This window comes from Saccopteryx leptura, chromosome 8 (assembly GCF_036850995.1).
Source record: "Saccopteryx leptura isolate mSacLep1 chromosome 8, mSacLep1_pri_phased_curated, whole genome shotgun sequence".
Classification (NCBI taxonomy): domain Eukaryota; kingdom Metazoa; phylum Chordata; class Mammalia; order Chiroptera; family Emballonuridae; genus Saccopteryx; species Saccopteryx leptura.
This window is the reverse complement of record NC_089510.1, coordinates 81,439,502-81,459,434: the sequence shown is the minus strand read 5'-3', so window position 1 is coordinate 81,459,434 and position 19,933 is coordinate 81,439,502. Positions and strand designations below refer to the sequence as shown.

General features: G+C 35.4%; 1 protein-coding gene across 4 annotated transcripts in view; it reads left to right on the top strand.

The window, feature by feature from the left end:
* Nucleotides 1–19,933, top strand: part of NLGN1 (neuroligin 1) — a 975,736-nt gene that overhangs the window by 617,572 nt on the left and 338,231 nt on the right. The window lies entirely within an intron of this gene.

Genomic DNA, 19,933 nt, shown 5'->3' with positions numbered 1-19,933 from the left:
CTTGAAAGAATAAGGCTAAAGGAAAAAAAATAAAATGCTTTTAGGAGAAAAAATATAACTCCAGTAGTTTTTTTTATCATTTTAACTTTAACATATATCAATGCTTTGTCCACAGAACTAAAGAGTTCACAGATAAGAAGCCAGAGGTTGTCATGGATAGTAAATTTAGAGTAAGGGCAGTTAACTCTATGAGGAAGGGATCATTGATCATTCTAAAGAATAAGAAAGTTGAGAAATGATAAACCATGAATGAATTGATTGATGGTCTCTGCCAGACATACCCTGTATCAATTTCTGAGTTAACTGCTACCTGTCATATCAGTAAGGTTGATCCAGTTTTCATCTCTGCTGTGGGTTTTAGTGAAGGCAGTGCTGATATGTGCTGGAAACGTTTAAGTACCTTGTAAATAATAGCCTCTCTTACAGTTAAGTTTTGATTGCAGTTTACTTTTAAATATATATTCCAAATCGAAGGTCATGCATTACATTTCCATATCACCGACAAGCTTTTCTTTGTTACATGGCAACATGATGCAACACCATATCCAGGTACCCATCTTAAAGAAAGCATTAGTCACTAGACAAATGAGTAAAATATGAATGGTCATTGAAAGATCCTGGATAAAAGTAGAATGATAGACTATTGTAGTTCTAGTGTTTTCCTCATGAAAACATTTTTGTTTCCTATTAATCTTATTCTTTCTCTTTAGATTAGAAAAAGAAACTAAATACAGAATAATTTAATCTAAAATTATGGCTTATTTATTTCTTCTGGTTTTCCTTTTTTTATTATTTTGTATAATCTCCTTAATATTTTTGCTTTTTTGTTTTTGTGACAGAGAGATAGAGATAGAGAGATGGAGACAGAGAGAGGGACAGATAGGAACTGATATACAGGAGGGGAGGAAGGGAGAGAGATGAGAAGCTTCAGTTCTTTGTTGCAGCACCTTAGTTGTTCATTGATTGCTTTCTCTTATGTGCCTTGCCTGGGGGGCTACAGCAGACTCAGCGACTCCTTGCTCGAGCCAGCGACCTTGAGCTCAAGCAAGTGAGCCTGTTCAAACCAGATGAGCCCATGCTCAAGCTGGCGACCTTGGGATTCGAACATGAGTCCTCTGTTTCCCAGTCTGATGCTTTATCCACTATACCACCACCTGGTCAGGCACTCCTGAACATGTTTTTCATAAAATAATCAATTTTAAAATTTTCACCTTTATATTTGAAGGGCAACATATGACTTGGTCTTAGATGGGCATACAGGAGGCACTGTCAATCAGCAGGTACTAAAGAATTACAGTATTTTTCACTCCATAAGATGCACCTGACCATAAGACACACTTAGGGTTCTAAGGAGGAAAATAAGAAAAAAAAAATCTGAACTAAATGATGTGTTAAAATATTTAATAAAATATACCACAATGTTTCAACAGTGTAAACTCAACAGCAGTATTAACAACCATTAGCACTGTTATTAACAAATGAGAAGAGACTTTAACATTCAAATACTCTTCTAGTTGTCTGGGAACCCCAGGAACTCATCATTGCTCGTGTCAGAATTTAAGAAGCTCAGTTGCTCACAATCACTGCTATCACTTTCTTCGCTATTTTCCTGTATGATACCATCTTAAGTGTCCTCTAAGGCAGGGGTCTCAAAATCGCGGCCCGCCGAACAATTTTGTGCGGCCCGCGGACTAATCCACGAAGTTCAAAATATTTTGGATAAAATTAAGTAAGCCTAGGGGCCTACTTGTATTTTTCATTTCTCTAGCATCCTAGCTAGATATTAGCTTAGTTAACAGCAGTTGTGATGCGAACTACAGTTTCTGGTTGTTTTGTGACACTGAGTAAACTGCATGTACCATTGTGCTTGTTGTACTGATTTCTTTTTTGTTTTCAACTGCAGTGAGAAAAGTGTTGCGTAACAGTTGCCTTTTGTAGACCTAGTGGGCCCGCCGAAGGGCTGTGATCTTGCTCTGCTGCCCACATGCTGAGTTGAGTTTGAGACCCCTGCTCTAAGGCATTGCTAATGCCAGATTTTTTTGAATGACCGTACCACAGTTTTATTTGTCACTGACTGCCATGATGTTTTCATCCATTCACAAGCTTGAGTGATAGTGGGTCTCTTCATTCATCCAGTTGGTGTCAGATCATGATTACCAGCAGCCATCCATTTGTTCCACTCTTCTCGCATAAAGACTTTAAACGGTTTGTTGATGGAAATGTGGAGAGGTTGCAATTGGCTGGTAAGACCCCCAGGAATTACAGCTAGATGAGTCTTCATTCACTTTAAAGTTTTTTTGTTTTTGTTTTTGTTTTATGGTTTTGCTAATATGTGCTCTAAACTGGTCAAGCACTAATAGGGCAGCAGGTGACGTCAGCACTTCACACAGAGCTCCAGCAGCTGCAGCACAGCCCTCCACCGCTGCAGTGCGTTTCTCACCTCTGCCCTGGATGAGGCCAGATGAATGCGCCCACACAACATCACTCGCCTTCCCTCCTGCGCTGCACGTAACTGTGGAAACCGGAACCAAGAGAGAACTCTGCAGATGCTGGGGTTCTGCACGCCACATGGCGGGTATGATTACGCTCCCATTAGTTCTCATTCTACATATGTTTACTAGTGCAGCGCCCCATAGGAGCTTAAGAAAATGAACATTCGCTCCATGAGATGCACGGGCATTTCCCCCTCTACTTTTTTGGGAAAAAAGTGTGTCTTATGGAGCAAAAAGCACGGTAACTAGTAAGCTACTTTATGTATGCCATGACTACCAGGTACCCTTTCTTTAAATTTCTTCAAATCAGTTGTTGAGTGGTTTCTAATTTTCCCTGGATATGTAGTCTGTAAGTGGAAAACACTGGTCCCACTCCACTCAGGAAATGCTTCTGGTTTGAGTCCTGCGTATACTCAAAGGATTAGTACAGAATGTCCTTAAATGTTCTCCACGGATGTCCTGAGCTAGAAACACTGGGTCTTTGTTAGAACAGTAGATCTCTAAGTCTATCCCGGACCTTCTGAACCAAACTCTATGAGCCTGGATCCGAGGAGTCTGAGCTAAGTGCTCATCTCTCTCTACCTGCCTCGTGGTCCCTATGTTCCAGCCTCCTGTAGTCTCTGATTCATGCCTAGTATGTCTCCAAAACAGACTTTGTGAAGCTTTTTCTCTGCCTGGATCTCTCATTTCCCAACATTCTCAGAACTGGTTCTTCTGCTCATTCAGGTCTCATTTCAGTTGTCATCCCCATAGAATAGAGTGTACCGACCACCCAAAGTAAACTCCTCCAAAGTAAACTCCTCCCCTCACACGATTTTTTCTCATCAAAATATTTTATGTTTGTCAAAATATTGAATAATGTCAAATATTATTTATTTTATTATTTTTAACACTTAGTGTTTGTTTCTTTCAACTTACACTGAAACTTCACTATATTCTTAGGCCAAACAACTGAAGATTAGACTTTAGGAACTTCATTGAGATACTGTATCTCTCAGGCTTTAAATTTCTGCATATACAAAACAGGGGAATGAGACTACATTAGTAGCCTATTCTGGACTTTACAAAATGCTAATTCATTAAGGCATAAATGTTGATTCACTAAAAATTATGCAAGAAATTTCAAAAACCTTTATGTTCAGAAAATGTAGGAAGTTAAAACTCCTCTCTCAGAGATTCACAATACCCATTTGCAGTTTTAAAATATTGAAAATCCTCTGGAAAATAAATCTGTTTATATTGACTTAACCCAGCATTCCTCAAACTTATCTCACATTCTTTTTCTCTTGCAAAAGCTATGAACTAATATTCCACAAAATTTAGTACGAAATGCTGGACTACATAACTCCAAGAATGTCTTCTAGTTCATATGGTCCATAATTGTCTGGTGCCACAATTCAGGCATGCTCACCATTTATTTTAGAAGTTCTACAATCCCCCCCCCCCCAACTGACTTACATCTGTAGTAAGAGAACTATGGTGACTGGAAACTTTCTTCTTTCCATATGGGGACCATCTCTGAGGCTTACGCAATCCCAGAAAAGGAACAGTCCCTCCTATTAAAGAAGGTGGAAGCAATTTCTCAGTCCTGGCAATTTCTGAATCTCAGAAGCTGCACAAAGATTCAAGAGTTCAAGCCAAGAGAACCTTTATCCTGGTGGCAGAAATCCATTTTTTTGTGCCAGATAATAGATCATTAGAGCAAATTTGTCTTTTTCTGTAGGGAATACACACTGAAAAAAGCAAAACAAGGAGTTTAAAAGGCTTCTCTTTGACTGTCATTTATACAATATTGCCATTCTTCAGATGACTATAATGATTTTGCTCAAGAAAATTTATGTTAAGTGTGAAGTCATGCATTTGGCACACAAAAAAGTAATTTTAAAGAGAAACTATTAGACTCTGTTATAGGTTAAACTATATCTCCCCAAATATATATAGGTCAAATTGCAAACATCCAGTACCTCAAAATGTGATCATATTTGAAAATAGGGTTATTACATATGTAATGAGTTTGAAGTTAATAAAATAAGGTCATACTGGGGTAGATGGACTTCTAATCCAATATGACTGCCATTCTTATAGAAAGGAGAAATTTGGACACCAAGGCAAACATGCACAGCGGGAAGGTCAAATGAGAGATACAGGGACAAGATGGCCATCTACGAGTCAAGGAGAGTTCTGGCATACATCTTTTCCTCACAGCCCTCAAAAGTAACTACCCTTGCCTACACCTTTATTTCTGACTTCTAGACTCTACAAACATAAAACAATACCTTTCTATTCTTAGGGCCACGAAGTTTATGATACTTTGTTTCAGCAGCCCTAGTAAAAGAAGACAGAGTCAAAATGTTGAAATCCTATATCAACACTTACCCGATTACTAGATGTATCTCTCCCTCCAGAATACCAAATATCTGAGTGGTCTTGGGGTGCTACAGAGCAGGTCAGTGAGCAACCATCCTCAGACCACTTTCTTCGGTTTGTGTGTGCTTGAACTGCTGGTAACTCAGACCACTTTCTTTGGTTTGTGTGTGCTTGAACTGCTGGTAACTCAAGTCTGGGAGTAGATCCCTTAATGACATTTTGGTGAAATTTCCTTCGCTGTTCTAGGGTATTCTGCTTCAGCTGTAATAAGCAAAGACTGGAAGGAAGTACAAATATTTGCAAAAGCAAAAGGCAGTAAAAGTACTTTGAAGTTCACTTTGTACAGCACCATAAGGTTGAACATAGAAAACAATTGGAGAAAACACTGCCTGAGATTTTTAAGTGGAGGTGAGAAGAAGGCGGTAGAGGAAACTGAAGTGAATCTTCCCTGAAATGATTAGTACCATCGACTCTGTTTCTTGAGGATTGGCCTAATGTAGTTTCTACCTCTCAGCCTAACACGGGCAGAGCTTTAACATGGCACTTGTAACAAAGTGAAGAGTCAAATTGCTCTTGTCATTAATTAGTTCAGATGCTACTTAAAATCAACTTTGACCCTGTTATTGAATCAAGAAATCCAAATCTGAAGGAATGAGGGAATCAACTATGAGAATACTACTAGCTGGGGAAATTAGAACACCATTTAGATTTTGCAGATAGGAAAGGAACTCAGTGCCCATGTATAACTCTTATTTAACACTAATTTCAATATAAGAAGATTGGCATGAATGTGGAAATAATTATATGAATAACATCTAGGTTTGAATCCAAAAGATTGCAAAAATTGTCATGACTAATTTTCTGTTAGTCTATTTACAGGTCCTTTCCATATCAGTTAATCCAGTTTACTGTAGTAGAGCGATATCATCTATAACATCACCGTTGTCACCATCAGTTTTATCTCCCCAATGAAACAATCATTCAGTGCTTTTCTCCTACTGAAGCAGTGCAAAGACCAGTGTGCAGGCCCAGCTTTGTGCTGTAGTTATTTACAGGTATATCATTACATTGAGAACATGGCATACTGAGATTCAGTTGGACTTAGCAAATGACCTAATAGTTCTTCTCGGTTTTATCAGCAAAGAAGGTCTTATGTCCTAGTTCTCACTTGCTTTGAGAATTAATGAGATGGTCAATTAGTTATAGCTTTATTGTTAAATATTTCAAATGCCTCTCCTTATCAATAGCAACATTTTAAAGCATATTTTTATTATATAAAAACTGGTTGGTTTTATATAATGAAACCTGCTCTGCTCACCTGACTAGAACAACAATAAAAAATGCACAGCTACATTTCAGGAAAGCTCTTTTTTTTTCCTACCACCTAAGGTAAAAACTACCCAATTACTGACTATGCCTACTTTTGAATATGTTTTATATGCTCATGAGCAAATTCTTATTTTTTTCCAAAAACATAGGAGAATTGGGGACACCAACTCAGCAGTGAACAGAAACATGTTCACAAAGTTTAAGCCAGGGGTCCCCAAACTACGGCCTGCGGGCCACATGCGGCCCCCTGAGGCCATTTATCCGGCCCCCACTGCACTTCTGGAAGGGGCACCTGTTTCTTTGGTGGTCAGTGAGAGGAGCATAGTTCCCATTGAAATACTGGTCAGTTTGTTGATTTAAATTTACTTGTTCTTTATTTTAAATATTGTATTTGTTCCCATTTTGTTTTTTTACTTAAAAATAAGATATGTGCAGTGTGCGTAGGGATTTGTTCATAGTTTTTTTTATAGTCCGGCCCTCTAACAGTCTGAGGGACAGTGAACTAGCTCCCTGTGTAAAAAGTTTGGGGACCCCTGGTTTAAGCTGTCTTGTCGGATAGCTCAGGGGGCAGAGCCTGGAGTCATCCAGTTTGCTTCTCTATGTGGGAAAAGAGCTACGACAGATGGTAGATTAATAGTTTAAATGTTCTTTATTTTTGTAGAATAAAAGTTGGGGACAGCTTTTTCTCTAAAAAGAAGTAAAAGTGAAGAATTTTTAAAAATTCTGTCTTCTACTGTGTTTGTCAATCCTTTATAACGTCCTGTTGTGTTTTCTTAGGGCTTCCCATAGCCACTATTTTTAGCCAATTCTAGGTAGGAAGAGTGAAGAAAAAGAGCAAGTTGCTCTGACTTTAGCTGGAAGGATCAGGACTTCCCCTTGTTACCACAGGCTGCCTATAACAACTTCAGAGGATGGCATTTGTTTCAATAAATGAAAATGATGCTTCCTAGAAGCACACCTGTTCAGGCAGAAGTTAACCTTCTCTCTTCTACTGTCTGTTCTCTGATCTACATTTCTGTATTCCATATACCAATAGTTGTGTTTTGGAAATTTATTTATATCTGAATAAGGTTCATCTAGTTCTATCTTGAATTGCACTCATCCATCCTATTTTAATTTTCCTCTTAACAGCACACCTTTTTTTTTTTTCTTTTTCTGTGGTACTACTGCTCTCTCCTAAGCGTATAATTAATCTCCTTTCCATTTTTACCTACCATCCATATCATCTTATTTAGTCACTTCTCAGCCTTGCTTCCTCTCTCTCTGTTGTCCGATCCACTTTTGTTTCTCTCACTTAGAATATTGAAGGACATATAAGCAGAAACGACCAGCCAGCTACAAGAAATCTTCATGAGGCAGTGCTGAATTTGGTGACTTGACCAGGCTTTGATTTGGTTAACTTCATTCTGTCACTTCTTTCACAGGATGTCATTTCTTAACTAAGCCCACAGAGCCTGAAGTGTGAGGCCTTGTTATCTTAGAATAAGAAATCCAATAGTCACTTCAGTTGCTATATGGACATTAGCAAGACTTGCACATTCCTTTCCTTTAGGCAAAGCTGTACCCAAAACAACTTGAGTCAGTTTTTATTAAGAAATGATCCTCAGCTAAGAGAGTTTGAAAACTCTTGTCCACTACAGAGACAACTTTGACAACAAGGTTATAATATTTCATCTGTTGACAAAATTCCCTCTCTGGCACTTGAATAGGAAGTCAGGTGTTTGTTTGGTTTTTCCTCTGATGTTACTTTTTTTATACTTCCATGTCTGAGTAGCCTCTTTTAGGATTGATGTGTTCTTTTCTTAATTATGTTGATACATAGAGTCAGGTTGTAGTCCAACTTTCTTTAACTTTAAGATAACTTTGTATATCTTCAGTCTCATCCTCTATAATGCTTAGAAGAGTGTGTTCATCCAAAGGTGAGTAAGAATCCTATTTGCATAGGCTAAAGCTATAAAGTCATTTAAAAAGAAGTCTAAGAAATGCAGTATCAGGGCAAGTATAGCAAGCAGCTCAATTCCATCATTGAAGCCCTCCCACACACCCTTTCCCTAGGCTCAGTGTTTTGGTTTTGCATCTTATCACTCTCACAGCATCAGCTCCACATGGAATAGCACACAAACCAAGAAAGGAAGGAAGAGAAGCCAAAAGTTCGCTCATGTTGGAGCCCACTTTTTAGCAGAACCATTCTTGCACGCCACCTTATCTAAGCTCTCCTTCCTACTTTACTTCTCTTTGAGCAGACCTTGATCACCAGCTCATCTCCTGACAAACTATTGGCATAGGAGAATAGGATTAACATAACTAGTTTAAAATATCATGATCCACCCAAAGCAGGTGGGTATTTTCTCAAGATGGGAGTGGGGGATGGAGTTCTCTTAACAAGCAAGAAGTATAAATGACTGCCACACCACATCCTGTTAGGTGACTCTATCTTAAGGAAATGTGACTTGCTTTATTTTCAGATGCTTAGGGTGTGAGGCAACTTCAGCATTTCCCCCAGGCACTACTTACATTACCTACATTTCTCTCGTCCACACTCTGCCTGTTGACTTTTACTCTATCTTGTTTGAACACATTTTAAAAAGGCATAGGTCAGTTTTATAAAAAGATACATTTTATTTGATGCAAACATACTTAAGATTTCAACTAATTTAAATTTTTAAAAAAAAAATAAAATCCTAGTTAACAATGTTCCACTTTCTTAAAGTTTTATATTTCAGAAAGTCTAAACTTGTTTTGAATATTACAGGATGCAGCTAGTATTATGAAAGTTGTTTACTCTATTGGCAACGTGATTATAATGGCAGTTCAACCAATATATACCTTCTTGAGATAATTTCATTATAATTTAAAAGAAAAATTAGTCAATGACTCAAAGTTGTTTGGTATGAAATGTGCACATATAGTTATGAATATTCATAAATATTTTATCTTAATAAAATATAGTAATATAATTTTTTTAACAAAAATGGTGAAAGAATGTTTTTGAGTCTGTTTTATTTTTTTATTAAAATATTTTTCTAAACATACTGATTTTTTATTAGACTTTATTTTTTAAAACAATTTTAGATTCACAACAAAATTAAGCAGAAGGCACAGAGATTTTTTTCATAAACTTCCAGCTCCCACGCCTATGACCCCAATGATCTACCTCCCCATCAGAGTGGTACATTTGTTACAATTGACAAACCGACACCGACACAGCATTATCACCCAGCGTCCATAATTTGCATTAGGGTTCACTCTCAGTGTTGTATATTCTTTGAATTTGAAGAAATGTATAATGATATTATAGTACCCTACAGAGTAGTTTCTCTGCCCTAAAAATTCTCTATACTCTACCTACTCATACCTCTTCTCTACACATATTGATTTTTAAAATGTTAAAAACATTAATAAATTATATAGTCTAATAGAAATACTTTTCAAATCAATAAAATATATCATCTACATGACTTCTATGCATTTTAGAAATTGTATGTGTGATTCAGTTTTTTAAATTTAATATGAATGATGTCAAAACACAGTGTGCCAAATTCAATAATTTATTGAAAATCTCTAGAGCAGGACTGTTCAATCAAAACTTTTGTGAGGATACACATGTTCTACATCCAGAAATCACCATGCGTATCTATTGAGCACTTGATACGTGGTTAGTTAAATTTAATTAATCTAAATGTAAATAGCCACTTGGGGCTACTGACCACTGTATTGGACATCACAGATCCAGAGGAAGTATAAAGTAGATGAAGAATACTTCTTTATAAATTTGTAAAGCTCTCAATGTCCCCACTCAGAGTGTAGAGATGATCTCTCGTACAATGAATCCCAAACATTAAGACACAGAAGAATTACCTGGAGAACCAGTTTTACATGAAGACCCTCAACACCAGAGCTGTTTAATCAGTAGCTTTTGATTGGAGCTTGGTATTAAACGGTTCTGATACAAGTGTTCTGAGAGCCACACTTTGAAAGAAACTGTTCTAAAGTCCATCTATATCTTTTCCCCAGTTTGTCCAAAAGAACCAGCATTAGCCACTACTGTCACTTGAACATGACTTTAAAACATTTCTGTCTTTTTGACCATAATTCATAGTAAGAAATTAATCTATCATTACCCAGAACACACACATACATGAACACATATATAAACTAAAAATGTACATTTGTATGTATGTATATATATATACATATATATGTTTATATGCTGTTTATGATCATATATAAATAAGTGTATCATAAATGAATATATAGAAATATATAATGTGTGCATATATACACACATGCAAAATACACATATTTCACGAAAACTTATTTTCCTTTATTAGTTCAATGAACTCTGACCTTTTACATTATACTCTATTTTATTTTTAAAAAATCTGGTGAGTGGCCCATTAAAATGATTTATGACTCAACAGTGTGTCAGGATTCAAATGAAAAGTTTGTGATAGATAGTCATGATTCAGGCCCTGAAGTTGCACATGTGACCTCAGGGCAGAGGCATAAAGACAGCAAGTGGAGAAGGCTTTTTATGGCCCAGCAGAGCTAAGCCATGGCAACCCACACCTGGCGAAGAAAATTCTGACTCAACAGATGCACCACTGGCTTTCTTCAACCCCTTTTACGTGATTTAAAAATAAACTGTATATTTTTACTGTCTAACTACCATAAAAATCAAACATAAATGCCTTATGTAAGAATTGTTTTCATAAGTAAAATAAGATGATCTCTTTTTAAATATGATGAATTTGTCCAAAAATAGATATTGTGGTGACTTTTTGTGCTGAATTGTAAATGAGTAGTTGTACAGCACTTGAGTTTTTAATGTATTCTTTCATTTTTATAGAACCAGAAAAGACAAGAATATATTAGTAACATACATATAGTCTTAAGTTATGTTCATTGTAAAAGACCAAATATTTATCATGTACCCTTAAGACAAATAATGCAGCAATATTTGTGCTTATTTGTTAAAAATTAGCCTGGAAAATATTTCTGTTTATAGCAATCTTTGCCTATTTTTTTTCTCCTGTTGGAAAATATCTTAATTTTATCCACGTGGGTTATAAATCTGAAGCAATTAAAATTAATGATTGTGTGGTATAATAGAACAAGAGGCTGTTTAATCCCTGGGAGATAAATGGTTCTTCATTATCCCTTATTATTTTCCGTACTTCTTGTTAAAATATGTAAATAAATAGAATAGGGACACCTTACAAGCATTTTCATTATTGTGATATCACCATTTACTCTTATAATGAGTGGTCTTCACACAGTCAGGTCCCATATTCAGTGACACAACATTTTTATAGAAATGTCTTCAATTGGGAGGGGGTATATAAACCATTGCACAGGTCTATTCTTCATGAATTTACTTGTATGTAGCCTAGGCAATTCATCCATTTAGTTATTCATGTTGCTACTTGTGGTTTGTAAAAGCTATACCATGGGTGCTCTGAAAGGTCTACTTTATGCTAATTGTATTTGTAGCATAATGTCAGATCAAATTTGGACATGGGATTCACTCTCCTTGGTGCAGAGCAGACTAAGTTATTATCAAATGAAATGAATAGAGTTATTAGTGGTTAGGTCAACTGTTGAGAGAAAGAGCAAATGTGTGTGTGGGTGTACTTAAGAGTGCTATGGTAACTTTTGGTCAGTAGATGGAGTTGCACATCCCAGAGAGTTTATTTTCTTTTTTTATACTTCGGCTTTATTCAAAACAGAATATATGTAGATGGCGTACAGCGGAAAACTAAGAATAACTCAGCTTTTCTATTTAATAATTTAATAGTAAAAATGTGTGGGTATACATACACACATATATCCACAATTAAAGGCAAACACATTTTTTGTCTCATGTTATTATGGGTAGATATTTTACATCAATCAACATAAAAATATAAGTGGATTGCCAAAAAGGATTTTTCCTGTTTAAATTTTATGGAAAAAATAAAATAAATTAGAAAAATAAATGAGTTTCATATTTGAAACTTGTAAAACACAGACAATATATTGGTACATTTTACTTAGTGAGATTTTTTTGTGTGTGAGAATTCCATATTTAACCTTGAGAACAAGCACAAAAGCCTAATTAGTAATGCATTAACTCTATTTTAAAACCCATTAAAACTTAGTTCTTTATCTTGCTTCTGATGGCAAAATTTTAAGCTCCTATGTTATTCATGCCTCTTTTACAGTGAAACATTTTGTTTAGCAAAAGACTCAGGCAAATAAAGTGACAGCATTAGTACTTCATTTCTCTTCACCAGCATCTAATTCCTTGGCTTTCAGTTTGAAGTAGAGATGTGTGCCTTGCCTGAAGGGGACAGATTATTTTTTGGTTTTAAAATTCTGAACAGTTTTTGGAATAACATGAGCAATTTACAAATGTCAAATAATTAAAATAAAATACAAAGGAAGGCTAGAACATCACCGCTTTCCAGAGAAAATGTCTAAAACTACCATTGCAAAACAGAACAGAAAGCAAGGGATGAAAGATAAAAGTTAGGTACCAAACCTTCATTAGATATTTTTTAAAAATTGAAAGCAAAGTTAAAATTTCTAATGCTTATTTTTATCTCCTGTTCATTAGATTCTCATATCACTTTTGTGGATTTCCTTGGACTAAAGTTTTCATTTTTTCTACTATCAGTTTCTTAGAAAGGATCTAGCAACCAGGTTATAGCTTGCAGTGTTTGGTTGCATATGCGAGAAACTTACTAGACCTAGCTTAAGCTAAAATAAATTTTTATTAAATCATTATTCAGGTGTCATCAAACCCAAAGGCCAGAATGCCATTTTTTCCCAAGTAAGGAATTGCAACCCATGACTTAAAATCTGATGTAACTTGTTTGTGTCTCTGTGCACAGATCTCATTCTTTCTCTAGAGTCCAACTTTCTCTTTCAAAGGTTTATGCTCCTGAATTAATGTTTCAAGTCCAGATGCATAAAGGGAGAATGAATAGATGTCTATGAATCTAATTCTTAAATTCCAAAAAAGGAGACTCTGAGATTGAATAGGTCAGGTCCAGAGAAATGTGTCCAGATGGCGTCCCATTGTACAAAGTAGCTGCAGCAGACCTTTGGCCATGAATGAAGTAGTAATTAAGGAAAAATGATTACAAACTGGTAAACAGTCTAAAATATCTCTGATTAATGGTAGGCTGTTTTGTTTTTAATCTTAACAATGACTCTAATTAGATCCAAAATATCAACAAATATGTATTGAATGACCAGTGATCACTAGTCTAAGCATTAATGTATTTGAGTTGTCATTTTTTAAAAATTGGGAGTAAAGTTCCAAATCACAAATGCTGTCAAATAGAAAACTTCTCATTCCTTCTATTCAATGGTTGTGGGTCAATATAAAAAATTTACACAGCTTTTCCAAAAATTTTTAATTATTTCCATTTTAAGACACTTATGTAGCAGCAAGGAAGTGATCTTTGCTTAATTGTGGTTTCCCAAAGTTTTCAGTGCATTAGAATAACTTGGAGGGTTTATAGAAGTGCGGATTGCTCAGGATTACACCCAGAGTGTCTGAGTCACTAAGTCCAGAACAGGACCCCAAAAATTTCCTCTAGGAATTTCTGCAGGAGAAACACCCCAACAAATTATAATCTGAGCCCCTAATTTGTACAAGAAAAGGTTTTTCAAATAATGAGTTGTGACACATTAGTGAGCGGTGAAATCAATTTAGTGGATTATATCCATCATTTTTCCCCAGGGAACAGGGTGGAGATACCAGAGGACACCTTATACTGAAGGTAATTATTACACTGTGAACCTTATGTTTCACAGTACAAGTCATGGTCATAAAAATTACAATAAAGTGCATTAAATCACTTTTAGAGATAGATGAGATATAAATAATAAGAAAACTTATCTTTGAATTGGGCTTCAGGGCACTTCAGTGAAAAATGGTAATGATGGAGAAGCAGTATTTTCATCTTATCATCAACCTAGAGATTAGTTACCCAACAGAGGAGACACAGGAGGTCCATATTAATTGATTAGGATTCTACATGTTTCAAATGTTTCAAAAGTCATAACACTTTTGAGCTGGATGAAACATTCAGAATCATCTGTAAACTATCTTTATAGGATCCTAAGTGTATATTAAGGTTTCAGGAGTTGCTCAGAATTGTCAAACAGAGGCCACGAGAGAGGGGCTCTTTGTCCCTAATCTTACTTCAGGTAAAGCCCTTAGTAAGTGTATGCTGGGGTTAACAGTGTTTATTAAATTCTTACTATGTTCCTAGCACTATTTTTAGCATTGTACTTTCTCATAACTATCCCATTATCACCCACAGTTTTCAATTGAGAAAACTGAGTCCCAGTGAGTTTAAGTAACTTCCCCAGGTTTCCAGATTATGTTTTTAATTGTTATAACTCTCACAGCACAACTATACCATATTCCAAAACAAAGAAACTCATTCTTAAAAGATACTGATCTAATCCAACCACTTAATTTAAGAAGGACATAGCCCAGTGAAGTAAAATTCTAGATTCAATCTTCACAGTTGCAGGAGATCCAGGGTTACAATTGAGATCCAGTTTGTTCAGTGCTAATCCCATTAAATAAAGATTCAAAAGGGATCTTGCCCATTGTCGATACACTTTGACAACTACTCCTGGTGGGCAAAATAATACCATCAGTACAAATTGCTCTATGAATTGAGCCACATTTGAGTTTAACAGACAACTTGGCTATGGCTAGCCTTCACAATCTGGAAAACCTTCTGGGTACAACTCATCATTTGCACTTTACAGAGAAGGAAAGTGAAGTTCAAAAAGGATAGACAGTTTTTCCTGTGTTACCTTCTTAATAAGAAGCACAGGCAGACTTGACTCTCTGGACAGCCTTCCTTTTATGCATTTGTTCCTTTTAGCTTATCCATTGATATTTCATTTGCCAGGTACACCATTGTCATATTACTTTTGAATTTAAAAGTTATTCACTTTAGAAGCTGCTTTTCCATTCTGATGTGATTTATCCAAGCCTAAGAAACACTGTTACATCTTTAGAACAAAACTTCTATATGTCTTGGATGTTTAAGTAGAGGAAATAATTAATATTACTTGATTTTAGCAGGCAGCTAAAATATATTAAGAAAAAATGGTACAGTTTAATCTCAAAGTTAGGCTTCAATTGATTATATGTATCAAATAAAAATATCACTTTTGTTATGCCCCAATTATGATAATATTATTTTTTGCAAGCTCAATAGAGGTTAGCCACCTACAGTCCAGTTATTGCACAGAATCCCCAGATCACTGATGTGTATCCAGGATTAAATCAATTTACACTGTTCTATTTACATCAGGGAGTACTGCCTGTCCCAATAACTGCTCCCCTTGAGTGAGAACACTTATGGTGTGCTAATGCCAGTTCTTTAAAAGCTTCCAACCTCTGAGATATTGGTCTGATTTTCAATTGTGGACAAGGTGAAGGGAACATCATTCATTCATACGTGTGTCCCCTGAAATTCCATGCTGAATGTTATCACTGCAGTCTGAAAGCACTGTTACTTATAACAGTCTATGAAAGGTTCCCTGCAATCAATTCCTTCTGATGCTGGTCTTTAGCTTCTATACTCCTATCAGTAGTTGTACACACTGATAAAAAAAACACACACAAAAAAACATACTTACTTCTCTAAGGGCCAGTGGCAGTCATCAGACCTAGGGCATGTTTTCTCTGTACTTAAACATCTGTCCCTATAGGCACCATTCTATCCAGAGATGCAATGCAACTATGCATGCATGCTCCATATAGTAACTTTTGTTATTTGATGCAACAGTTGAACTCTTCAGAGATACAATTAACTAATCATATCCTTTTCAGGAGAGGGTGGGTGCACAGAAGAACTGACTACCCACAAGGGATTTCCAGGAGCTTTGATGAAAGCTTTTAAGTACATTTTCCCCCAACATCTACCCAGCAAGGTTTTAAAAGTTGTTGGACTGAATTTCATTTGAAATTGCAGTCCTAGTGTTATTGGTCACAAATAACATTAGAAGAGTTCTAGGAGATAATTTTAGCTTTAGTAGTTCTGAATCTATGTTTTAAATAACAAGGAATATAATTTCAACTGTATATCTTGTAATAATAGAAAAACATAGTGAAAGTAAGATGATGCAAATAATAGATGTTTCATAGAATATAATGTTTAAAAATGTGAATTGCTGATTAAAAGAACTAAAAATATTTTTCAAGAGTTATGGCTAAAGGGTACCTTTATTCTCCTACTGCCACTTTATTATATTTTTAAATCCTTGTAACATTTGGGAATTTACCTCCTTATTTGCCTCAGAGTCAACTTATAAGACAAAGAGATCAATTTTCTTTCTAGTTATATCTCACTTCTGCGTAAAGCTGAGCATTACCCAGCATGATCACTATTTTATTCACAGAAGTGCTGCAATTGACATTCAACTAATTCAAAGAATTGAATCCACACTTGAAGAATGAAAATGCATCATAGGGCAAAGCATTTCAAATTACAATGGCATCTCCAAAAGAAGAGTAAGAACTTAATTCAAACAACTTGGTAATTGCATGGCCTTAATTGGTTAACTTAAGTCAAACAATTTGGTAATTTGAAGAAATGGCAGAAGTTTATTAATATGACTAAATTTTAAAACCCCTTTAATGCAAGGAATCATAACAAAAAGTTCCATGAACACCTTAAACTTTTTATTATCGCTAAACATGTAAATACACATTATTGTGCCAATCTTTTGATGTAAGATCAAAGACTTTCCTTTGTGTACTGGCCTACTAATGTGAATTCTTCTTATTCTTTCTCATCTATAACATCCTGACTACAGATTTCTAGCTTCCATTTCTTTAAAATGAAAAAACCTTAAAGAAAATTACTTATCACTATAAGAAAAAATACATTTAAATTTTACTGAGTTTTCTGTTTTCAATTGTAGTACCTCCACACCTAATTTGCAACAACTTGAGTTTCTCAAAGCATTTATGTTCATTTCTATAACAATGACTATTTTCAGTTACATTTATTATCATCATTATAAGAAATAATTAATTTATATACGTAAGCAAATTCAACTGGCAGAAACAATGCTGGGAACAATTTTGGCAAGCAGATAACTCCACTTATGGAAACAAATGTTAGTGGGTGAATCACAGAGAATTCTACTGTCTCCCAGATTTGGTAGGTTTTGGGATGCAATCAGTCAGTTTACAAAGGTAATGAAAAGCCTTGATTAATCAACACAGTTGAATAAATGAAGGTTAAAAAGTTCTAATATACTTATTAATAAATTATCTATGCATCTTGTATAAGGTAAAATATATCAAACTCCTAATGTGATAGTATTGAGCACCTATAAGGGAAGAATTCAAAGGAGACAGGGATCCCATTGGGTGAGGTGTGGAGAGAAGAATTCGTGAAGTTAGTGGAACTTAAATGACAGGTGTATTTAAATACTTGAGGTGAAGGAGGAGAGGGGTAAAACATCTGAGAGGAGAAATGTGGCAACATGTAGAAATCCAGACATGTGTCAGGTGTATTCAGCACTTGGCCAGTATTAAAGTACTTTGAGTAAGGGCTAAGGTGGTCACTAATCTTCTCTTGACATTTTCTAACCCCCAAGAAATCTAGGAAACCCAACCAAGGACTGCCTGTGTAGTATTTGCAATGTGGTACTTCAGCTTACTGCACGCTGGCCCTCAACCACCCATCCCAACCACTACACACAAAGTTCAAGTCTACTTTGTTAGGCTGAAATGCAAGATTTAATTATACCAAGGAGTCATCAGCAAAAGACATCTGTGAAATACACAATCCAATATCTTTCACAGAAGATAAATTTGAGAAATCAGATGAGGTCAAAATTAAAATAGGCTTTTAAACAGCCATACTAAAATTTTCATGTTTATCCTTAAAGATTATTATAAAATGATTTGAATTAGCTACTTAATGAGTTAAAATTTTAGTTTTTTAAAAATATATCTTTATTCTGAATGTAGTATATGCCTAAAGAGGGAAATACAGCCACTAGAGAGAACTGTTAAAAGGTGATTAAACAGCCCTGGCCTGTTGGCTCAGTGGTAGAGCATTGGCCCAGCATGTGGAAGTCCCAGATTCGATTCCCAGCCAAGGCACAAAGGAAAAGCACCCATCTCCTTCTCCCCCCTTCCCCTTCTTCTTTCTTTCTTTCTCTTCCCCTCCCATAGCCAAGGTTCCATTGGAGCCAAGTTGGCCAGGGCTCTGAAGATGGCTCCATGGCTTCTGCCTCAGGTGCTAGAATGGCTCTGGTTACAACTGAGCAAGGCCCAGATGGGCAGAGTATTGCCCCCTAGTGGGCATGCTGGGTGGATCCCTGTCAGGAGCATGTGGGAGTCTGTCTCTCTGCTGCCTCGCTTCTCACTTCAGAAAAATACAAAAAAAAAAAAAAAGGAAATTAGAATAGACAATTTACATAGTGCTATATATAGTAAAGAAATTGCCCTGGTTGAATTACTCATTGGTTAGAGTGTCATCCCAATTATCCAAAAGTTGTGGGTTCTATCTTGGGTCAGAACACATACAGGGAAAAGAAAAACGGCATTTCTCTCTCTCTCTCTACCTCTTTCTCTCCCCCCTTCTTTTCTCTCAAAATAATCAGTAAATAAAATTTTAAGATATATAAATTGAATCAATAATTAATAATCTTTCAAAACAGAAAGCACCAGATACTGACAGGCTGATTGATAAAATGATATCAAACACTTAAGAGAATTTTTTCAATTCTCTGCAATCAATTTCAGAAGATGGAACCCAAAATGATACTTTCCAACTCATTCTATAGCGCAAAAATTACCCTAATACTAAAATCAGATAGTAAGATTCCAAGAAAAGAATATTACAGTCCTATGTCTTTTATAAACATACAAACAAAAAAATCTTCATCAAAATGTAAACAAATAAAATATAATATTGTATAAAAAGAATTATATATCACAACTAAGTGGCATTTATCTCACATGTGCAAGTCTGGTTCAACATTCAAAAATGAATTAATATAATCCATCACTGCAACAAGCTCAGGAAGAAAAACCACACGATTATATCAATAGATGTAGAAAAAAATTTACAAAATTCAACACCCATTCATGATAAAAAAGAAAAAAAAAAAACCTTCCAGCAAACAAGGAATAAAAAGGAACTTATTTAAGTTGATAAAAAGCATTTACAAAAAATCTGTTTTATTATACTTGACAGTAAGAGGCTAGAAGCTTACCTGCTGATATCACTGGGGAATAAAATTTTTGTTAAATCCATAAAAACACTTGTTCTTACCTAATTCAAGTGTGCTGATCTAAAATCTGACATTAGTTTTTCTCTATAAGCTACAGTTTTTTTTTACAATTCAAGATTTTAGGTTTTCATCTTATTGTAAAATTTTCAACATTTAGTTTAACATAATGAATGTCTTCTTGGGCATGATCTTTGTGAAAATATAATAATTTATATAATGCAATAAATATATTAATACACTAAAAGATATGGTTGCATCAGAATTTATCTACAGTTTCAAAATAGAACCTATTAAAACACTAATTTTAATCATAAAATTTGCGCAAAACTTATTTAAATTCTATTCAGGCAAAAATTTGCATTTGTAGCTCTTGTGTTTGTGTACTTATTGAGGACAATCTTGTTTGATGCTCCAGCAGTAGTTCACTCATCACTAACAGCTCCAAGATTTTTGAGAAACTTATCAAG